This window comes from Chanodichthys erythropterus, chromosome 13 (genome assembly GCF_024489055.1).
Source record: "Chanodichthys erythropterus isolate Z2021 chromosome 13, ASM2448905v1, whole genome shotgun sequence".
Lineage (NCBI taxonomy): Eukaryota > Metazoa > Chordata > Actinopteri > Cypriniformes > Xenocyprididae > Chanodichthys > Chanodichthys erythropterus.
In genome coordinates this window covers 9296872-9302862 of record NC_090233.1, presented here as the reverse complement: position 1 = coordinate 9302862, position 5991 = coordinate 9296872, and the positions used below count along the sequence as shown (strand labels likewise).

Here is a 5991-nt window from a genome sequence, read left to right as displayed (position 1 = left end):
TTGAGTGGCTTTTTGGCATTTAATATCAAGGATGCATTTATTTGATCAAAAATACAGTAAAACAGTTGTATTGTGAAATGTTGTCGGAGTTTAAAATACTTTGAAACGTAATTTATTCCTGTCATCAAGTAGATATCGCTGCAGCCCGGAGACCCGCAAGTGGGAGGAGCTTACGTCAACAACAGCAAGTGGGTGGAGCTTATGCCACAAGTAGGCTGGAGTTCATAGTATCTTAAAAAAATTATAAATAACGCATTTTCATAGTTTGAATTGAAATTCTTACATTTTTGTAATTATTGTTTGTATCCAAATACCATTCATTGTCACTACTGAATCACGTTTTTACACCGTTTGTCATCCTTTGTGATGATGCCATTTTAAATCCTTTTAGCTGTAATGTAATTCAAGCATATTTCTGGATATTGTATTTTACAATCTACAGTAGCCTAACAAAGAACATATTAAAGTGAGATGCAATTGCACTCAGGAAATAAATGTGTGATGCATAAAGAAAATGTTGAATACTGTTACTTACTATTCACCTGTACTGAACATTTTTTATTTTTCATATTTGTTTTTACTCAAATTACAGCAAATGACCAACTAACGTTCTTCAGAACATTACACAAATAAATGTATTCTCAAATCACAATTCAGACTCAGGGTGGGTAAATTATTTTATTTCTAAAACAAATTATGAACAATAATCCTGTATGCAGTGGACATTGCAAAATCCTGGATGCATGGCTTCGCTGTAAATTCCTGAAAGCTCACCTCGCTTGCCCTTCCCAGCATAACCTGGTGGGTGCACAAAAACCACAATGAACACTAGGGTTGACCTGAATTAAAACTTTCCCCATGCCATACAAGATATGCATGACTTTATATCTATTGTTTAACATGCACAAACATTTCAAGAACAATCATAATAATTATTATTATGATTTTTATCTGAAACACTTTGCTATTTCTTTCACCCAGGGTTTGCAGAATATAGTTTTACTGAGTATTATGAGTGATTCACTGTATCATTCTGTTCAGTGACTTGTTGAACAGAATTAACTGTTGACAGCATACAAGTGAACAAGAATTATTTTTTTCTTTTCTTTAAAGGTTTCTTAAAAACACCACAAAAACACTTACTCTAACAAGAAATTGTCAAGCAGGACAGCACATCACCATTTCCTTATGTTCGCCAATTACATAAATTAGTATAATGTTGAATTGTATTTAAAATATATAACTACAAAAACTAAAGCTAAAACTAAAGCTAAATCTAAAAAAAAAAAAAAAAAAAAAAAAAAAAAAAAATTACTTCAGTGAAGTCAAACTTATTCCCCAGAGTAACATACAGTGCATACTGTATTCAAAGAAACAATAATAATAAAAAAAAAATCAAATGGGTAAAAGACTGCGAGTGATTACAATTCTCTGCTCCTCATTTACATATACTTGCCATCAAGACAAATACTCCAGTTATTTGACATCCTTTGTCTTTCATAATCCTAGTGATGAAATCAAACATACAATAAATTAACTGCTGTGATAAACACACAACATATGCATTTGGGGCTTACATATTAAAAGCAGGACTTGTGATCACAAGTATATTATGCCTACAAAAAAAATCTCACCGTAATGTCATTGAGGACAGTCTCTGACCACAGTCCTGGTTCGATTTTTTGGGGGCAAGCTCTCTATCAGTTAAAAACAAAAAAGACAGAGGTAAATTAACATTAAATAAAGATAAGCAAAATATAGTTCTGTAAAAAAATGCCAGTGCCTGCAAGGCAGTGTCATGGCTGGCAGGCTGGATTAATGACAAACAACAACAACAATAGAATTTATCAACAGTGCTGATAAGCATGGTTATGAATATTGAAGTTTGAATGCCAATTTTCAATTAGTGAAAAAAGAAAAATATGCATGGTCTGAACTACCATACATTTTATTGTCAACATGAAACCCAAATTGACACAGTTCTACTTATCTTATAACTGATTAGTGCATATATACATATTACATATTATATACACACACAGTGATGCGGTGGGTAGGCCTATTATGTGACATTACAGCATGTCCCTATTTTTCAAAAGGCTTATAAATCATGCAGAAGGCTTTTTTTTTAATTAAAAATGTGCAGTTTCCTGTAAAGGGTTAGGTTTAGGTGTAGGGGTTGGTGTAGGGCAATAGAAAATACGTTTTTTGCAGTATAAAAACCATTACGTCTATGGAATGTGCCAACAAATCACAAAAAACAATGTGTGCATGCGAGTGTGTGTGTGTGTGTGTGTGTGTGTGTAAAATTCCAATGAGTTGGAATTTTAGTTTCATGTTCACATTAAAGAAAGCAAAGAAAAAAACAATAATTTTAAAATGATAAATTATCCTAAATCGATTTGCAAACGCTAAGAACAGTTTATAAATCAGTACAGTCCAAATCATTAGCAAAACTGACATGCAATTAAGCTACATTAATGTTACCTGTTTATGGTCTACTGTATCCATAACCTGGAGAGCAGATTGCAGACAGCTTCTTCTTCGTCTTCTTTTTCTTATTCTTCTTCTGTTTGACGGATCGCAACCAAATTCACGCGCTACCGCCACCAGGAGCGTGAACAATATTACATGACATTAAACAAACCAATCAAAATCTTCTATTAGTTTGTACCGCCCACTTGCGGCTTAATGTCCCACCCACTTGCAGTTGCTCCACCCACTTGCAGCTGGCTCCGACCTCCGTTTATACCTATCTCCCTGTCATGGCGAAAATTGGAAAACAATTATGCCACTAGATGGCGACAAGTGAGTGTCTTTTGTGTGTTATTTAGGTTTTTTTTTTTTTTTTGTATTGTTTTTTTAAAAATTGCTTAAACACATTTTCTGAATAAATGTAAATACAACATAACATCACAAACAAATCTCATAACCTGTTCAAAAAAATATTTCATACAATTATAGACATTGTTTTCATATAATTATCTTTTTATTTCACCGCATGTATTTATGAAAATGAGTAGCCTTTGGCTGTTATGCTTTGTCAATGTTAAGATTATTTTTTATATGTCAATAAAAATACTGCAGGCTTTCTTCAGGTTATCATTTTATTAAAATTAAGCAAAACAAACGGTTTACTTTCACGAGCCGTCACGTATTTGCGAACTTGTAGCTGGAATCTCACGAGAACTTCAAAGCTTACAGGCTTCCGTACGTCGACCACCGCAGCATCTTCTGGGATTTTTAACGGTTCGATTCCCTCAAGTTTGCATTCGATGCATCCTCGATATCAAGAACACATCCGGGTACTTTCATGCGTCCTCCGTTCTTGAGTATTGGAATGAACGGTTGATGATGACGTAAAGCAAGAACACAAGGACGCAAGATCGCTGAAGAACGCATATTGAGAAACAGCCAATAACTGATGATCTTTACAACGGAACTGAATCAACACTGAACTGACTTCAGATGAACAATGACTGTTTTCGTTTAGAGCTGCTGTACAGCCGACATGAACTTGTTCACATCATTAAATTATTTTACTGTTATCACTGTAAAGCTGCTTTGAAATCTGTATTGTATAAAGCGCTTTATAAATAAAGGTGACTTGACTCAAATATGACATATTGGTCTTCTTTAATATGGCGAGTGCTAAATGTTGAAAACGTCTAGAGGTCGTTGTAAATTCATTCATTATTCGTATGACATTAGAATCATTATATGGCCATTCATGAGGGGCACATGATAGCTTTGTTGGTAAAAGTGAATATTTCTCAGGGTGAGGGTTATTTAACACAGTTAAAAAACTAAATTATGCCACTAGATGGCGACAAGAGAGTGTCTTTTTGGCATTTAATACCAAGGAATGTTAACACTGTAAAGCTGCTTTGAAATCTGTATTGTATACAGCGCTTTATGAAGGGAATTTGACTCAAATAATGACATGATGGTCTTTAATATGGCGAGTGCTAAATGTTGAAAGGGGTTAAAGGTCGTTGCATGAATTTGTATGACATCAGAATCGTTATATGGCCATCCGTGAGGGGCACGTGATCTTTGTTGGTAAAAGTGAATATTTCTCGGGGAGGGTTATTTTAACACAGTGGGAAAACATACATGCCACTAGATGGCGACAAGAGAGTGTCTTTTTGACATTTACAGAGGACGCATTTATTTGACCAAAATACAGTAAAACAGTAATTTATTTATGTGATGGCAAAACTTGGAAAACAATTACGCCACTAGATGGCGACAAGTGAGTGTCTTTTGAGTTTTTATTTACAGTTTTTTAAAATTGCTTACACACAATTTCTGAAACTGTCTCCTTGTCTCAAAACACATAAAATACAGTAAAATACAGTAATATTGTGAAATATTATTACAATTTAAAGTAAAAAGTTTTCTATTTGAATATATTTTAAAATGTCATTTATTCCTGTGATCAAAGCTGTATTTTCAGCGTCATTACTCCAGTCAGTGTCACACGATCCTTCAGAAATCACTCAGATATGCTGATTTGCTGCACAGGAAACTTTTTTTATTATTATTAATGTTGAAAAGTTGTGCTGCTTCATAAATTTGTGGAAACCATCATACGCCTTTTCAGCATTCCTTGATTAATAGAACATTTATTTTACATCAGCATTTATTTGAAATAGACTTTTTTCAGAGCCTGAAATACATATCTGACACTGAGAGAGAATAGCTCTCTTAAATGCTTCATATTGAGGGGATTTGTTCACTCTCAGATCACTCTGACTACATATTTCTCCCGGCAAGTGATTTTACAGATCAGTTTGTTGCACATAACCCGCATTGATCTTGACATCAGATCAAATAATTTTAGTAGCTGTTCTGAGTTTTGTGTGTTTCTTAGACTCCAAGCATTTCACAGTGTCTCTCGGTTGCTCTGAAAGCAGAGTTTCCTGGACTCTGAGCCTTTTGTGCTCTTCCGGCGAGGAAAGTGACTGTAAATCATAGTGATGTAACCCTGTAAACCTCTACAAACCAGGGTATTTTCAAACCAGCAGCTCTGTGTAGGTTTGCAGTTGTGTTCTCTGAGCTGTAGTCCATATGGCGAAGAAGCCTGTCTCTACTAGCTGAAATAGGACGTCTCGGTGTGACGCAGTGACGCTCTTTGTCACGTGTCCCGCACCCTCCCCCGCAGACAGCCCAGACCCTCCCCCGTTGGCTCTTGTGCTCTTCTGCGAGGAAGGTGTTGGCCCTTTGGCCCCTGGGAGGGTCTGCGCTGTCTGTGGGGGAGGGTGCGGGACACAAGACAAAGAGCGTCACTGCGTCTCACCGAGGCGTCCAATCACAGCTAGTAGAGACAGGTTTCTTTTGCATATGGTCTGGATTATACTACGGTAAACATACACAAAGCTGCTGGTTTGAAAATATTTTGTTTTTTAAAGGTTTACAGGCTTAAGTCACCATGATTTACAGTCACATTTCATGTAAGTGAGTAGAATAAGTGGTTTATTCACTTACCACCTCTGAAATACATACCTGGGGGTCCTGGGTATATATAGCGGCCGTCGAATCTCTCAGTTCGTGCTCGCTTCGGCAGCACATATACTAAAATTGGAACGATACAGAGAAGATTAGCATGGCCCCTGCGCAAGGATGACACGCAAATTCGTGAAGCGTTCCTTATTGATATTTTGGGTTATTAATTATGATTTTACTGTAATTTTTCATATTTTATACTGTACAGAGCAGGCACAGAGTGAAAAGCCTGTTTTTAGGGTGCAGTACGCGGCCTGAACGCCAGAGCGCAGCACTGCACTGCAGCTTCGCGCTAGAACGAGTCACTGCAGTTTAACATCTTCAACTCGGGTTTAAAGAAATTACAGGAAAAGAAATATTTTTCTTCCAAGCTAAAAATGTTGTAAGTATTCGCAATGATTATATTTAGCATCCTAATGTTTCCTCAGACGATTCAATTTACCGTATTTTAATCTGACAGCTGTTAATGTATTAGCATCGTCA

General features: G+C 36.1%; 1 long non-coding RNA gene and 1 other non-coding gene across 2 annotated transcripts; one reads left to right on the top strand and one right to left on the bottom strand.

Moving 5' to 3' along the window:
- Window positions 1–664: 664 nt before the first annotated feature.
- Window positions 665–2557, bottom strand: LOC137035091 (uncharacterized). The gene is made up of 4 exons (XR_010897020.1): window positions 2488–2557; window positions 1635–1697; window positions 1457–1505; window positions 665–798 (listed from the first exon to the last, which is right to left on the bottom strand). It is a non-coding gene; the product is annotated as an uncharacterized lncRNA (long non-coding RNA).
- A 2996-nt stretch (window positions 2558–5553) lies between these two features.
- On the top strand, window positions 5554–5660 carry LOC137035140 (U6 spliceosomal RNA). The gene has a single exon (XR_010897035.1). It is a non-coding gene; the product is annotated as a U6 spliceosomal RNA (small nuclear RNA).
- Window positions 5661–5991: the final 331 nt, after the last annotated feature.